Source organism: Pseudorca crassidens, chromosome 5 (assembly GCF_039906515.1).
Source record: "Pseudorca crassidens isolate mPseCra1 chromosome 5, mPseCra1.hap1, whole genome shotgun sequence".
Lineage (NCBI taxonomy): Eukaryota > Metazoa > Chordata > Mammalia > Artiodactyla > Delphinidae > Pseudorca > Pseudorca crassidens.
Window position 1 is genome coordinate 51,454,073 of NC_090300.1, and position 16,385 is coordinate 51,470,457.

At 37.6% G+C, this 16,385-nt stretch overlaps 1 long non-coding RNA gene across 2 annotated transcripts in view; it reads right to left on the bottom strand.

The window, feature by feature from the left end:
• LOC137224883 (uncharacterized) overlaps positions 1–16,385 on the bottom strand; it is a 166,203-nt gene that overhangs the window by 26,846 nt on the left and 122,972 nt on the right. Inside the window, exon 3 of one of the 2 annotated variants that reach the window (XR_010943550.1) lies at positions 14,709–14,877. This is a non-coding gene — a long non-coding RNA (uncharacterized lncRNA). Of the gene's footprint in view, positions 1–12,925; positions 14,878–16,385 lie in introns of those variants that run through there. The other variant, XR_010943549.1, reaches the window with a different exon arrangement.

The window sequence follows — 16,385 nt, forward strand, 5'->3', positions numbered from 1 at the left end:
TCTGGGCATTCTATCCTGTTCCATTGATCTATATTTCTATTTTTGTGTTAGTACCATATTGTCTTGATTACCGTAGCTTTGTAGTATAGTCTGAAGTCAGGGAGACTGATTCCTCCAGCTCTGTTTTTTTTTTTCCTCAAGATTCCTTTGGCTATTCAGGGTCTTTTGTGTTTCCACACAAATTTTAAGATTTTTTTTCTAGTTCTGTAAAAATGTCATTGGTAATTTGATAGGGATTTCATTGACTCTGTAGATTGCTTTGGATAGTATAGTCATTTTTCACAATATTGATTCCTCCAATCCAGGAACATGGTATATCTCTCCATCTGTTTCTGTCATCTTTGAGTTCTTTCATCAGTGTCTTATGGTTTTCTGAGTACAGGCCTTTTACCTCCTTAGGTAGATTTATTCCTAGGTATTTTATTCCTTTTGTTGCAATGGTGAATGGGATTGTTTCCTTAACTTCTCTTTCTGATCTTTCATTGTTAGTGTATAGGAATGCAAGAGATTTCTGTGCATTAATTTTGTATCCAGCTACTTTATCAAATTCATTGATTAGCTCTAGTAGTTTTCTGGTGGCATCTTTGGGATTCTCTAGGTATGTATATTCTCATGTCATCTGCAAACAGTGACTGTTTTACTTCTTCTTTTCCAATTCATATTCCTTTTATTTCTTTTTCTTCCCTGATTGTCGTGGCTAGGACTTCCAAATCCATGTTGAATAATAGTGGTGAGAGTGGACATCCTTGTCTTATTCCTGATCTTAGAGGGAATGCTTTCAGTTTTTCACCATTGAGAATGATGTTTGTTGTGAGTTTGTCGTATATAGCCTTTATTATGTCGAGGTAGGTTCCCTCAATGCCCACTTTCTGGAGAGTTTTTATCATAAATGGGTGTTGAATTTTGTCAGAAGCTTTTTCTGCGTCTATTGAGATGATCATATGGTTTTTATTCTTCAATTTGTTTATATGGTGTATCACATTGATTTTACCTTTTAGATTATTCATAAGTAAAAATATCAGTGACAAACACAAACTTTTTTTCAGCTTTATTGCATATACACGAACTCTTAAGCTTTAGAACAGGTTAATGATTAAGAGGACACCAAATATTGGTTGGAAAAATGCTTCCTATACCCTGCTGGTTAGAGAAAAAGTGTTGGGCTCTCAATAAAATGATAGGTCCGTAATATTCCACTGGACAAAAACCAAAAATGGAACTTCTTTCAAACATATGCTCTCAGTATACATTTCCAGTAGCATTTTTGAAGTTTGCTCTTTTATAAATGAATATAAGGTCCTTCTTCCCCCTTCCTGCTTCATAGAAGAAAGTCTCCTCTCCCCAGCCAGAGTAGCACAATGCCTGCCTGAGTCTTACATCACTCACCTCTTCCGGGGGCTCAAAGACAACTGTTGGGCATTAAGACGCTTGAAAGAACTGAGGTGTGGGCATGGCCAGGCCTCAGGTGGTAAGACTCTCACCCTTCATTCTGTTCCTAAAAGCAGATATTTAGTAACTGACAAAGCTGTGTTTTGAGTTGTATTCTGTGGTGACTGCACAGCATGGACTTATTCAAACGTGTTATTTTAGCAATCCAGACAAGCAGATTTGTTACTAGAGAGCAGAAATATTTCTGGTACACATAGGGACTAGATAGTATATCTACCCATATTTAAACTTTAACAAATCTTCTGATAATACTTTCCTAAATTATTCTTGAGTATAGTCATTGTGAAACATATGATGTTCAATTGCACTGATGTTTTTAAAATTTGCAATTTAGGAAATTTTGAAGTAATTAAAAAAACTTTTAATAAAAGCAATTAAAAGTTATTGCTAATTACTCTAGGTCAAAAAGATTTATGTAAACTTTTCAAGTATCTTTTTTCCCTAAGCCCATATTTTGTTATTTTATTTGGAAAGCTCCTGCAATCAATGACTGTCCCCAAGCGTCTCTGCCTTCCTGACATGCATTCCTGCATCCCTTTGCTGTTATTTCAGGAAGGAAGGATACAACAAGCCCTGGGGGAAAAGAGCAACAATTGAAAGTTAAGAGTTGAATTCCTAATGTAAAATAAAGACATTACTGAGATTGGGTTCAAAACAAATATTTTGTCTGTCTCCTTGGTGGTTTCTCACTTGCCAGTCGGAGCTGAAAAGCTCCTTCCCTGTCAATGCAAGCAGGGAATGCTAATACATCATCTGTCTTTGAAGTGGAACAAATACCCTTTACTAACAAAACTGATCCAAAATGTAAAAGAATATATTAGAGCAGACTGTGATGGTTGTCAATAAATATGTTTTCATTACAACTATTCACTCACAACATCATGAACAGCTGCAGTATTCCCTTACGTAAATGAAAACTACCCTTCCCGCTCAATCATGTCTTTACAAAGTTAGGGGGCTCTATTTTAAACTTTATGTTACTTGACATTGAAGATAATTCTAATTACATAAATACTCATATACACAATTATTAATTCAATTTTCATTCTTTTCCTGAACTTTACCCCTTTAGAAATCCATGTGATGCCAATGATGGACATAATGGTTAGGAATTTTGTTGGTGAAGTCTTTCCAGGCCTCAGTTAAAGCAGCACAAGAACTGATAGTGAGGCAGGAGATAGATGGGCCCCAGGCTGGGCAGCTGGAGTTTGTCCCCTATGGACAGATACTCTGAAACAGCAGGAGTGAGAGAAGAGCTGAGCCCTCCCAGATAAAAAGATAGAGACCACATATTTCTCATTCTCGAGGTCAAGGATACCTTCCCAACTATAAATGCACAGAAAGCCTCCTCGGAGGTCTAAAGAGAGGGGGCATCACCTCATAGTAAGTGATGTTAACCTACCCATAGGCCTCTTCACTAGAATCCACCTTGGCTAAGAGATGCACGTGCACACGTGGGAGGACCCTGAGACAAACCAAATATGGACTCAGAACCAGGCAAAGAAAGATGATTGGCCAAAGCAAACCCGGAAGAAATGCCCCATAAGTGATTCAAACTACCAGGAGGGCGCCACTCTCTCTCTGAGTTCACCTGTATCTACCCACACATACCCTTTTTCCTCCTAATAAACACTTTACTTGTTTCACTACTTTCCGTCTCTATGTGGAAATTCATTTCTACACAGCTGACGGGCCAGGGCCTTGTCACTGACCACTGGTCCCTCTAGTGGCTAGGATTCAGCGCTCTCACTGCTACAGCCTGACTTCAGTCTCTGGCCAGAAACCGAAATCCTCCAAGCTGCTGCAGGTTGAGGTCACCCGAGATCAATATGATGATAATACCTAGTTCATAGGGATTGTGAGAATAAAATAATACAGCTAACATGTGCTAAAAAAATAAAAATAAAAAGGAACAACAGGCCCCAAATGGAGTCACTTGCCCCAGGACAGCAAACCAAGACCTAATAACTAAACTAACTGCAGTTTCACCCTCTCCCAGGAATGTAACCTTTCCCCAGTCAACCTGGGATTACCTGATCAGCACTAGTGAGGTAATCTGTTTGACAGACTCTTGTCTCTCCCCTAAAGGAAGGTAACCTTGCCTGAACAAATCCACTTTTTGTTGGAAACTTCCTTTTCCCACCCCCTTCAGCCTATAAAAGCCTTCCATTTCATACAAATGGAGCTCCTTTCTACTTGCTAGAGCTCCTTGGAGCTCCTTTCTACTTTCTAGACAGGATGCTGCCCAATTCATGAATCACTGAATAAAGCCAATTACATCTTCAAATTTACTCAGCTGAATTTTGTTTTTTAACAATGGAGAGTGGCGAAATAAATGCTAGCTAATTTTTCAGTCATAATTTGAAGGTACTGTTTTTGTTACTTTACTACGAATAATTAAAAAATATTTTATTTGCTGTGAAACTAGCCTTGAGTACTCCAAGATTTCTGCATAAATAACTAGGTACTTACTACCGCCTTTTGAGATACAGTTCCCATACTGCAATCTCACAACTGTCTTTATGAAAATGTGTTAAAGTTGAAAAAACAAAGGAAAAACAAACTTAAGAAATACTCCCCATTGAAGGTCCAGCTTACATTGGAGAAGGCTGTGTGTCCTCTTGAGAGGGTTTGCCCCCAAAGAGCAAATTCCTGACTGTTCCTTCTGCTTGTCTGATGCTTCAATACTGTTGACATTAAAATAGGGCCAGTGGGGCTTCCCTGGTGGCGCAGGGTCGAGAGTCCGCCTGCCGATGCAGGGGACACGGGTTCGTGCCCCGGTCCGGGAAGATCCCACATGCCGCGGAGCGGCTGGGCCCGTGAGCCATGGCCGCTGAGCCTGCGTGTCCGGAGCCTGCGCTCCACAACGGGAGAGGCCGCTACAGTGAGAGGCCCGCGTATCGCAAAAAAAAAAAAAAAAAAATAGGGTCAGTGAAGCAACTTCCATTTTCACTGACCCAGTCTTTACAATTCACCATAGATTCTAGAAAAATACTCAAAATTATTTTAGCAGACAGTTCTTATTATGCATGCTACATGCATAACAACATTTCAGTATCAGAGACTTCTACCCCATGAGCAAATACTTTCAACCCCAAAGCCAGCATAAACGATCTAACAAGAATTAATTTTTCAATAATAGACATTATGGTCTGATTTGTTTCCCCCACTCTGCAGTAGCAACTACACGATTTTTTTTTTTTTTTTTTTTTTCCGGTACGCAGGCCTCTCACTGTTCTGGCCTCTCCCGTTGCGGAGCACAGGAGCCATTATGTAATGTATGAGCCATTACTTTGTCTATGGTCGTAGACATAGACATAATGACTATCCCATCACACACATTGTACTGCATCAGTTTTTTTTCTTTCTTTCTTTCTTTTTTTTTTTTTTTTTTGCAACCTCAATTACACCACTTTTTTACTATCATGATTTTAAAAAACTTTATGACTGGAAAAGGACCACATTCATAAAGAGTTGTGCCTCATATATGCTACATGTTCAGGCATTTTCATGAGTAGTTAAAATTCTTTTAATGCAGCCAGATTGCCCCTGATTTGCGATTTCACATCTTTTGTGTTGCAATAGATTTTGTGACTGGTTCATTTTACAATGTTTACTGACTTAATTCAGTCAGTTATTGTTTTCTATACATTAGAATTTGGGGGACACTTCATAGAATATGGAAAATCTGGAACTGAATATTTGAAAATAGAAGTACCTGAGAAAATCCATGCTGTTTGTACATTCCTGACATAAATCCATAAAGAGTGACACATTTTCTTTCCTTGTCAAGTCGTGCAACCAAAGTCACACTACCACCAAAACTGACTGAAAATTTAAACATTCAGATAATCGGTTTGGTGGATGCTTCACCAAATTCTCTGAACTACCAGTTACTTACCAACGAGTTACAGAACAGCAGTAGTTTAACATGATCTAGGGATTCCCTGGTGGTGCAGTGGTTAAGAATCCGCCTGCCAATGCAGGGGACACAGGTTCAAGCCCTGGTCCGGGAAGATCCCACATGCCACAGAGCAACTCAGCCCGTGCACCACAACTACTGAGCCTGCTCTCTAGAGCCGGCAAGCCGCAACTACTGGAGGCCGTGTGCCTAGAGCCCGTGCTCTGCAACAAGAGAAGCCACCGCAGAGGAGCCTGCGCACCGCAACGAAGAGTAGACCCGCTCGCCGCAACTAGAGAAAGCCTGTGTGCAGCAACAAAGACCCAACGCAGCCAAAAATAAATAAATAAAATAAATTTATTTTAAAAATAATAAAATAAAATGATCTATACATCATTATTATGTAGAGGATCAAGTAATCATGCATCCAGACAACACCAGGTGTGAAAGATAACCCTTCCCCTTATTCCAAGACAGTCCCTGAGGGATTGGACAGCCCCAGAGCATTGTTGGAAAAACACTGAAGTAGATTCTAAATTCCTTTTCAGTGCTAAAGTTTGAGAAGTCCTCAAACTTGGAACGGTAGGTCATACAGATTAAGCTTAAAGAGTAGTATACTACAATTCATTGATAAATGGCTCTTGTTGTTCATTCAATGCAAACAGGGTTTAGAGCTAAATTCATGCTTTTGTGAATGGACTTTTGCACACATTAAAACATTTAGTTCAATGGCTATATTCCTGTCTGAGTAAATCATAGAATCCATTAAGCTCAACATTTTAATTAGTATGTCCCAAACTCCATCACTCATCACCTGGGTGGCCTTGGTCCAATTACTTAACCACTCTAAGCTATAGTTTCCTCAACTATAAAATGGGGGGAAAATCATTATGACTCATAAGGTTGTTAAAATGATTAAATAAATGATGCCTGTGCCCTGCCTGACAAGTAGTAAGTGCTCATTAAATGTTCATTAATAGAAGAACCAGTAGTAGTAGATACCATATTTGGAGAGCCATCGATTCTGTTTTCCAAGAATTCTGTTAGTGAGAATTCTGTTTTGTTTTGTTTCTGTTGCATTGCTATATACAAGAATGCAACTTCCATCTCTAAAATTACTCAAATAATGAGTCAGGGAAAAATAAACTTAAGTCAAGAGTTTGACAGTCTGAATTGGCTGAACACTTCTAAGGAAGATAAAACTGCATGCATTTTTTTGGTTGTTTTTAAGTAGATTTTGGACAAGAGAAAGAAATGAAGAAGTCCCTCTCCAAAGAAAGCCCAGTTTGGCGGTGAGAAAACTTTGGAGACAGCTGAGTAGAAGGAGAGTCAGCAACTGACTTTCTCTTTGTGTGGAAGAAACACTAAGAGCCCATCCAGAACTGTGGGATAAGAGAGGAGGGTGGAGGGAAGACAAAAGAAGAGGCAAACAAGGGGCTGTCACCATCCACCACTTCTGCTCTGAATACCTTTGAAAAAATAAAGTTGTAGGAACAAGGAGAAAGAGAAAAGTCACCATTTTATTCCCCCACTTGAGATTCAGTTAGAGGAAAACATGCAGATGGCAACAACCCCAGGATGGGTTCTCTCGGTGACAAAGTTCACTTGGTTCTATGGATCTCTAAAGTTCTAGCCAGCTCCTGCCACTAGAAATAAAACATGTGGCAACAGTAGCCCAAGCCCTGGAGACCCCTAGGAGTCTTCTAAGAGGGTTCAGTATAAAGTTGGAAGAGTCTAGAGAATTCATATTTGCTCAATTATTGGGAAGGAATAAACTGGGTTAGATACCACTTGTTCCTAGATTTTGCATTTGTCTAAGCTTCAAATGAGATTTTCTTTCAAATTTATATCAAGAATCATGAACATAATCTGTTCTGTGCAACTTCTATATTCCAGTCATGGTGCTAAGCACTTTATTACATTTTATCTTATTTAATACTCACAGCTTCACTGGGCAGGTGGAATTATTAGCTCCATTTTCTAGCCCAAGAAACCCAACCTTGGAGAGATTGATTAACTTGCTCAAATTCACACAGCTGGTCACTGGCTGAAATGGGATTTGTACCTATTTGATGACATATTTGATGGTGAACATACCCTTTTATATTTTACAATAACTTTTCATTTAATTTTGTTTTCTTATCTTTGAAATATATGTTCATTGTAATAAAAATACAGATAAGCAAAATAAGTATATCTTTGCATTAAGGGTTTAATTTGCTTAAGAAAAGTTATTTATTTCAAAATCCTACTCAGCAGTTTTGCAACACTTCTCTTCCTATGGAGGGTTAACTTTTTGAGGATTTTCTCTCGTTTACTCACTCTTCCTAGGATAGTTCTTTGCCCATTATGGGCAATCAAATGTATGTGGACCAAATAAATCCAAGAGAAAGCTGCTTGTTGGGGTTACCACACCAGTTGAGATCACATTTCCTAACTGTAGTTCCCAGAATTGGGTGGTAATACTTGCCCAGCCATCCCAGTTTTCTGGATACAGAGCAGTGTGAACAGCATCACAAGTACTATCAGAAAATCTGGTTAAGAGTGAATATCATGGAAGTGTTGCTCCATTTTTTTTTTCTACTCTCAAAACATCTTTGAGCAGTAACTTATTCACATATAAAATTTTTTTTCTCTTCAATTTTTTCTTTTCTTTTTGAATACTGTAGTTGGTTTTGGGGGAAATATGCTCAGTGAAAGAAAGAAAAAAGAGTATATGGTTGACAAAGAATAAAATAATAAAAAGTTTCTAAAAAATTAGAAAGTTTAGGTTCGGGAGTTTTACTCTTTGGGTGTATCCTTATTTAAAAAATAATTAGATGATAAGAACAAAAAAAAATAATAATTAGAAAGGAGAAGCAAAAGATGAAAGTGTCCAAATAAGATTCCTGATCAGTTGTTTATTTTATTGATATATTTTATCATGTATTTGAGTTACAATATTTATTTATCAGGAATAAGAAAATTTTAATCATAAAATTATATAACATCATTTCAACATTGGATCTTGTTATTTTCTTCACAGGTATGGTGGAGAGTCATTCCTTTGCATGTCCAGATAAGATCTTTGTTGTCTTGGGGAGCTGCTCCTCCCACATTCCAAAATATGGTCCTCATATGGGAACCACATGACAGGGGCTGCTGACCACATTATCCCAACCCCCAGGATGGGGCCTGGGTGCTAGAAGGCCAAGCGGAGTATTTTCATGAAATTTTTCTAACGGAATCTGGCAGGAAATAGCTTTGTTCCTTGTTAGTTACAAGGCTATAAGAATATAAGCCCCGAACTATCTGCTACCAGTTCCTGCCTCATGGATATCACAGCCTAAGATGATGAAGACAACAATCGGAAATGGGAAGAAGTGTGTGTGTGTGTGTGTGTGTGTGTGTGTGTGTGTGTGTGTGTGTGAGAGAGAGAGAGAGAGGGAGAAAGAGAGAGAGAGAGATCCATTGTCTCTGAAGCTAAATCTACTTTCCAAGGTTTGCCTTTCAGAACAAATACACTGCCCATTTGCAGAGCTAGTTTGAGCTGAATACATGTAGTTTAACTAAAAGTCCTGACTGATAGCCAAAATTCAGGGTGCTAAGCAAACAAAGTCTGCAAGACATCTATTTTCTAGCTTCTATTTCCCCTTGACATCTGTCCTGAAAGATCTATATAGGAAATGTTGAAGTCTTTTGGCAAGTGCATAAAAATATTATTCAACAAATGTATTCCATGCCTCTTTCGGGCCAGGCATTGTGCTAAGTAGTAGAAATACTAAAGAAACGGGCAAGAAAGTACCCTGTATCCATGGCAGAGGCATACATCAAAGCCAATTATTATAGAACTGTGTAAGAAGGGCTTTAATAGATGCCTGTGGAAAGTGTCATGGAAACTCAAAGGAGCAAGCAAGTTCAAATACTTGAACTTTGAGTATATTTTGAAGAATGGTAGAATTTTCCCAAGCAGAGAACAGAGGAAAGTGCACTGTGGACAGCAGAAATAACATGTTGAAGGGCATGGACAGATGAAAAAATACATGCCACATTTGGGGAATAACAAAACCTTTGATGAAACCAAAACATAATGTTGTGGAGTTGGGTAATAGTGAGGGATTTGGCTAAACAACTAGGCAAAACTCAGATTCTAAAAAGTCTTAAATGCCATGCTAAGGAGTGGACTCTTTACTGTAGGCTGTGAGAAGCCACCTGAAGTTCTCAATCAGATGAATGACATCATCTAATTTGGATATACATGTATATAATGAACACACATGTACCCATCACCCAGTGAACAATTGTATCAACTTGTGCATGAGGTTGGGCAACTTTTCATACAGTTCAGAGTAATTTTCGTATCTTTTTCTATGAATTTTCTGTAGATCTGTTCTTGGCCTTTTTCATCTCAGTTTTTAGAAGCTCTTTATATATTAGAGGTACCTTTGTATTATATATCATTACACATTTCACTGTATATTTTGCAAATATTTTTTCCCAGGCTCTTATTTGTATTTTTTACTTTGTGTCTGATATGGTATTTTTACCATGAAAAGATTTTTAATTTTCATCTGATAAAATTTGTCAATCTTTTTTCTCATTGCTTCTAGATTTTTGAGGCATATTTAGGAATGCTTTCTCATCCCCTGATTATAAAGGAATTCACAAGTGCTTTTTCAAATATATGCATGGTGCTTTTTTATACCTTTGATTTAAATATCTGATCTGTTGGGAATTTATCCTGGCTTATGGTGTAAGAAATGGATCCAATTTAATTTTTCTCCATATGGCTACCCAGTAATCAGAACAACATTTATTTAAAAGTCCATCTTTTACCCAGTGATGTGTGATGCCACATATAATGTATATTAATTTCCATATGCAATTGGATATATTTCTGGATTTTCTCTTTTTCCTTTGGTTTGTTTTCCTATTCATGTGCTAATATAGAATTGTTTGAATTACAGAGGCTTTACAGTACTGTAAGTGGCTTTTTCTCCTAGCCCTTAAGTTAGGGAAAACTGACATCTTCATGATGTTGGCCTTTCTTTCTCTCCTAGAATTGATATGTCTTTCCATTCATTAAGATCTATTTTTTTCCAAAAGAAATTTCCAGTTTTGCTTATATAAGTTTTGGACATTTCTTGTTAACTTTATGTTAAAATATTTTTTTCTCTTTTATTTTCTATCATAAATGGGGTCTTCTCTTTATATATTCAAACTGTTCTTTATTTATACAAATATATGTTTATGTATAGGTTTGTAAACATATATACATACATATGCTATTAATTTTTATATCCTCATTTTATAACTTGTTATTTTATCGAGATTCTCTTGTTGATTATTGTATTTTTCCATGGATTCTTTTGAATTTTCCAGCTGTATAATCACATCCTCTCTTAATAAACATAGTTTTACTTCTTTGTTTCCTATTCATATTTCAGTAATTGCTTTCTCATGTCTAATTGCACTGGTTAGTATCTGCAACATAATGATAAATGTTATGGATATGGTAGGTACCTTTGCTCTTGACTTTAGAGGAAAAACTCTACAATATTAAATATTAAACAGTAAAGTTTTCCCATCTTTGGGGAAACTGATTTAGGGATGGTAATATATTGGTTTGTAAGATTTGGATCTATCATCTCAAGCTTTTTGTAAGACATCAGAGTGAGGATCTCCATTGTATATGGCTCTATTTTCTGAGAAAAAGCCCTAGATGGAATATTTATTAGGTCCTTACTTTTTGCCAGATACTGTGCTAAGCGCATTACATGAATTGCTTCATTCTAACCTAACAACAAGATTTAGAGTTATTATTCTAAAATTCCAGGACAGGAAACTAAGACAATGAGGTTAAGTAATTTATCGATATCACCTAACCATTAAGTGGTCAAACTAGTATTTGAGCCTAAGCAGTCTAATGCCAGAGCTTAAATATAACCCCTATGTGATGCTGACTCATAGGATTTGGAGAGAAACTAGTTATTCATTGCAGTTGAAACATTGGTAATGAATTAAATGCTCAAGATTTTATAAATCAATAGTGAAGAGTGATAAGAAAAATGTTGAGAGCCAAAGAATTAAAGAAGAGACAGAAGAGGAGCCCAGGGAAGAGACTGAGAAGGGGCAGGCAGAGAGATGGGAGGAAAATAAAGGAGAGAGTACATATGGAATGAGAGAGGAAAGAGTGTCAGGAGTGATGCAGAATTCCAGTAGGGAATGTGGTTTATTTTCTGACCCTGATTCTTTATTTTCAAGTTCCAAAATTTCCCATCATGCTAATCAATTCCTGTTCTTTCACTATTTTCCAAAAAAAAAAAAAAAAAAGATACCTGGTATGAAATATTGCAGGATATCCACAGCTATCTTAATAAAATGTTCACAAAATAGTCAAACAGAAAAAAAAAATCCCTTTTTCATAAGTGAAGAGTAGTACTTGCATTACCTTAGGAAAATTACAAACTTACAAAGGTTCACCTTTTGCTTAAATATATTTCAAGTTATCAGTCAAAATATAAGTATTATAATGTGCAACCCCACAAAAGGAATTTGATTAGTTAGAATTATAATCTCTAGCAGATTCTAAAATTCAATCTTTATATGTAGGGGACAGCATTAAACTCTGCAGATAACATTATTCTAACAGCTCAGGTTTCTTCCTCCTCACTGTACTCTTCAATTGCAACTGACATATAAGGAACAAATAACCAACATAGTAATCAAATGAACAAACAATTTATCAAAATTTTTTTTAATCCTCTGTAACTAGTTTAACATAGCAGTAAATATATTAGCTTTGCTTTGTGATCTTTATTTACATCATGTCCTTCTTTGTAAGATATAAAATGCAAGATCAATGTGGTTATCCATTTGGCCTTGGTTGAAAACATTCCAGTACAACACTGCCATTCATCTTCATAGTCATTTAAATGCAATTTGTTACTCAGTTTTGTGATTTAATATTATGTTTTATGGAGCTGATAGGACTCCAGAATTGCTTTCTGAATTATCCATCTTGTATATGTATATGGGAAAGCTTTTTCAAGCCCCCAAAATGAGTTCTTCAAGAGCAGGAAGGGTGGGGAGAATGAATCAATAGGGTTTTACGTTTCTGCAGAATCATAATTTTAAGTGATCTTATATCCAGTTTCAAGTAACGATTTGTTGACTATGTAACATCTGCCATCTTGTGGCTGACTTCAGGTACTACAGAATAAACTCAAAAATTGTATTTTTACGGTAATAATAATAAGGAAGACGGCAGGGTTTTGGTCGTTGTATTACAACTACATTTCATGTAGGAAACATACATGTTTTTATTTAACAAACTTTTTTGTGCCAATTTGATCTAATTATAATTTACTCCATTTTGTGTTGACATCTTGAAAGTAAAGGCGAAAAATAAAAACAGAAAGAAAATAAAGAGAAAGAAAAATAAAATAACATTTTTAAACCTGCCACAACAGAAGATATAAACAGTAATAATTTAATTATATTTCTTAAGTTGTTTCAGTTTTAGGGCGATTCCACTTTATCATTGAACAAATGCTAATTTATTCTTGAAACATAATTAGAATAAAGCTAATATATTTAAAAGAAAACATCACAGATAAAAATGAGTGTATAAATCTCCCCCTTTATTTTTACTAATGTTAAATTATTATATACATATCCTTCACCATCTCTGACAGAATTGACTTTAACTGGATAGTCTCCATGCCAAAGGTAATGATTGATTTTCTGTTCTTATCTCACTCAATTCTCAGCAGCATTTGACATAGTTGACAGATCCCTCCCTCCTCCTGGAAGCACTTTCTTCACTTGGACTCCAGGACACCATATTCTTCTGGCGGCACCAGCTACATAATTTGTGAGCCCAGAGCAAGATGAAAATGTGGGCTCCCTTGTTCAAAAAACAAGGAAAAAACGCCCTAAGGTAGTAAATTATAAAGCTTTTTCCTTTCTTCCACTGTCTCTCCCTCAACTTGTCATGTTTTTTTAAATTTGCTTTCTATGTTGTTCATAAATAAATAAAAATTTAGAATTTAAATTATAGACATGAATTTTACCATCCAAATTTACATTATGCAATGCCAGATTTAATGAAAATATAAGAGCATTTAACTCGCATGAATTACACAATTCATATTTTGTAGCCCATGCACGCATATATATTTTTAATTTTTTCCAGCACAGTGCTGCACAAGACTAATCTAATTATTTTTATTTCACTTCTTGAAATGCATGCATTCTATCAATACTGTCTATTTTTGGCTTATGGATGAGAAAGGAAAAGTCTCTATGGCCTCCTCTATCTTTCCCGCTCCTTCTACATTTCAGGGTGAGTGGTTGGCTAATACAGGGAAGTAATGTAAGCAGCTCTTTGCAGGAAACGACCCTCAGCAGGAAGCCCCTTTTCTTGTCACTTTAACAAAACTATATTGTAACTAACTTTTAAACCAAGCACCTCCATGCTCTACTCATCTCTGGCCCTAGCATCTTCCCTGGCCCGGGAAGATGCCACGGAGCAATTAAGCCCGTACTCCACAACTATTGAGCCTGCGCTCTAGAGCCCGCGAGCCACAACTACTGTAGCCCGCGCGCCTAGAGCCCGTGCTCCGCAACAAGAGAAGCCACCGCAATGAGAAGCCTGCGCACCGCAACGAAGAGTAGCCCCTGCTCTCCGCAAGCAGAGAAAGCCCGCACACAGCAACGAAGACCCAACACGGCCAAAAATAAAAACAAATAAATAAATTTATATATATATAAAAATACCTTCCCTAACTGGTCAGTTCTTTCCGTAGATCAAAGAAGTAGAAATGAAGAATAAGTAATTAACAGATAACAAGATGTCTTCCCTAGCTTCCTTTTCAGTAATCTTCCAAACAAACTGTGTGACCAAGTTCTATGAACAAGATGACATCTAGAGGAAGATCACGAGTGACAAGCCTGCACACAGTGGGGAATGGCGATGACTCTGACCCTCACCTCAATGATTAACTGAGATTGCTTCCTTCCTTTCCTTTAAAACTTTCATGGCCGAGCAGAATCTTCAGAGGCTGTTTTTGGGGAACACTTGAGTCCACCGTCTCCGCAGATTGCCGGCATTCTGATTAAAAGCACCTCTCCTTTCTACCGTTTGTCAGTATGTAACTGATTCTGTACGCAGCAAGCAGCAGGACCCAATTCAATCACAGCAGTAACATAAGTAAGGAAGGATCGGATAGGGTTCTTTGGTTGTTCATGCTTCTTAGATCACCACTGCCTTCTGTCTGTTTTAAAAGCAAATTCTGGTTTGAACAGAAAGCACCGCCTCTCAAGGCTGTCAGCACCCACACCACCACTTGCTCTGTTGTCGGTGTAATATACTTACATGTACTTGATTGGAGCCTCATTGAACACCCAACGCATCATGGGTCCCCTAGAACTCTGTGCTCATGGGGCATCAGGAATATGAATGGGGTGTCAAGGAATGGCTGATACACACAATGTGGGTATCGTCTCTCCTCGTTGGCATGCTCCATTGTCCCATCAGACTTCACCTACAAAACACAAGTTCAAAGATAAAATAAGTAAGAATTCGTGGCAGCTTAGCAACCAAGTCTGGGGCCCTTCTGAGTGCAAAGCACTGTGTGCTGCACTGGTAACATGCCCATGAAACCTGATCTGCTTCCTGGGTTTCTTCCTATATCACTGGCTGCACCTTCTCAAACTTTCTCATTGGCTCTAGATATTATGACTTGGGTCAGTGCTAAGGCTTATTTTATTTATTTCTTCTTTAGCTGATGTCATCCAGCCCCTAGGCTTCAAATGTCATCTATGTGTGAATTACTCCCAAATTTGTTCTTCCAGCCCTGACCTGTCTTCTGAGCTCCAGTTGTACATATCAAACTGCCTGCCTGGCTTTTCCACTTTGATGTCTAAGGGGCATCTTATATCATCTCAATTTCCCACAAACTTCTGCCTACACTTACTATCTTAGCTCACTATTTACTAGTCACTTCATCACTTAAACACAGGAGTCTTCTTTGACTATTCTCCTTCAATTCCCTTAAATCTAAATCCAATACAAATCCTATCAGCTTTACCTTTATAATATACCTCCAATTTAACCAGTTCTCTCTACCTAGGTGGAGAGAAATCTAAGACACTATTATTTATTTCCTGAACTGTTGTAATGGCCTCTTAACCAAACTCTTTGCTTCCATTTGTTTCTCTATGGTTCCTTCTCCACATGGTAGTTGGAGTGATCTTTCTAAGAGAATCATTTCACAAACTTTCCCTGCTTAAATCTCTTGAGTGGCTTCCCAGCCAATTTTAAATAAAATCCAAACTCCTCAAAGGATCCTCAGATCATGCCTCCCCTCCAGACCTTTCATCCTACCACACTCTACCTGGTGCCCTGCGTTCCAACTTCCCTTTTTCCTTGCTGAAAACACCCCAAGCTCAGTCTCATCTTAGAGTCTCTATATTTGCTGTTCCCTCTGGCTGGAATACCTCTCCCCTCTCCTAATCTTCAAATTGCTCACTTTTTCAGCGTTTTCAGTGCTCTGTTCAAATACTGTCTTCTCAGAGTGGACTTTCCTGGCTATTCTACCTAAAATAGCATCCTTGCCCTGCTCCCCGACCTTATATATTACCCTGTCATCCTTGCCCCACTCTCCAACATTGTATACTCTATACCATTACCCTGTCTTTTACTTTTCAGAGCACCTGTCTGTAACTGTACTCCTTACCCATTTGTTTACTTGTCTGTCTCACGCACCAGAATATAAACTCCAAGAGCACAGGCACTTTGTTCACTAACTGCTGTATTTCTAAGGCTTCGAACAGTGCCTGGCATGCAGAAGGTGCTGAATATTTGTGGAATGAATAAAGGAATGCTTTATCTTTGAATCCCTGGAGGCTAGTATAGCACAATGTTTTCCTCAGTATAACCACTCAATAAATATTGTGGAAGGACGGAGGTTGGAAGGAAGAATCTCCATTTCTCAGTTTATTCGTTCTATATAAAATGATAATTAGCTTACTTACTTCTATGTGATTGGCA